Consider the following 1,680-nt stretch of genomic DNA (forward strand, 5'->3'; position numbering starts at 1 on the left):
CCTTTCTTCCTTTCTTCCTTTTCCTTTCCATCCTCCAACCACCCCTGCCTTCCTTTCTTTATTCCTTCTTTCTTTCCTTCCTTCCTTTCTCTTATTTTTTCTTTCTTTCCGTCTATCCGTCCTCTTTTACCCACACCTTCCTTTCAGGGTCACRGGGGTCACTGGTGCCCGGATCCAAACACATAGAGACAAAAAAGACAAACCATTCACTCTCACTCACATAGGGACATTTTTTTTCTTTCCTCCCCTATTTTATTTTTGAATTCCTTCCTTCTTGAATGAACAAACCAACAAACAGAAAAAACAAATTAATAAAAGCTTCTGTTTCATATTAAATATGTTAACTCTTAATAAACAAATCAACACAAACTATTCTTGAATAAATGTAACAAACTGTGTTTTWATCAATGATATAATGTTGTTAGTGTAAAATAAATTGCAAACAAATTCCTTGTCAGCATGGCAGTTTTTTTCTCCTGATTGTATTTACTGTATGTATTTTTTTTTCATTTTTTGAGCGATTTGATGAYAAAGATGAGTTCATTGGTGTTTGGTGTATACTGAACAGACTTGAATGACTGGACTGCCTAAATATTGGTTTCTTGTATCCCTGCCTGTTCCTGACAGCGTCTGTTCAACAAGACTTTGAGCTTCCTCCTCAGTAACTTCTTCACATTTTTGGGATTTAGTTTTGAGGTATTAACATAASTGAATCTTTGGACGTTATTACAAAGGGGTTAACTTCACAAGTCCAACAGAAGGTGAATAAAAGTTGAAGTCCAGGCAGGTCATTTCTTCATTTTGATGATCACCATTAACTCATCATTGAGAAGAAGACAATACAATAAAAAACRTAAATTAAACCAACATCCATGCATGTGCTGCTTTTATTTCTTTGTCCTTTTTTCCTTCAATACTGCTTAAATCGATTCAATTGTCCCCATAAATGCTGTTTTTTATGCATTCTAGACATGAAATGAGCTGCAAAACCCCAAGACTTCTTTGTTTGAATACCTGTAAAGGTCACAAGCAGCCCTGAAGGAATACATGCCTGTTTAACTTATCTGCTCCATTTTTTTAACCAAGGCAATGATCTGTCTTATACCTTTCACTGTCAACTCATTTGTCTCCCCTAAAAACGGAAAATAAAATATTAAGTGAGAGAAATGTTGCTCTTTGTGTTTCAGGTATCACAGGTGCAAGTATGAGTTTCCTGAAATTGTATCCATGATCTAGATTGTTGGGAAATTTGTTATTTATTCAAACTGAGCAAATTCTTGGTTTTATTTCAGCACTAATGATTAATATCTCCTCGTTCATCATTCAGATGTCAGGATCTTGAAGAAAAACCTCAGGATTCAGTTCAGTTTTTGCCGTTAGTTCATAGTGAGGTCACYGAAAAGGGTGCAGTGGAGGTTAAAGTGATGCAACTCTTCATTCGAAAAGGATTCTCGTCAGGTTTTTGGGATCCTGTTTTCCAAGACAAACAAMATTTTGTTATGTAATAATCTCATCTTACCTCTGAGGCTCTTCCTTGTATTTTTACCCCATTTTTTTGGTCGTATCCATMATTTCCCTCCTTCTGTTTCCAACCTTTCTGCATTTTGTTTTGTTTTTCCTCCACATATCAGTTTACGGACATGTATTTTTTCCTAAAGGAATAAGGCATCCTTCTCGCTC

Source organism: Austrofundulus limnaeus, unplaced genomic scaffold (assembly GCF_001266775.1).
Source record: "Austrofundulus limnaeus strain Quisiro unplaced genomic scaffold, Austrofundulus_limnaeus-1.0 Scaffold457, whole genome shotgun sequence".
NCBI lineage: Eukaryota > Metazoa > Chordata > Actinopteri > Cyprinodontiformes > Rivulidae > Austrofundulus > Austrofundulus limnaeus.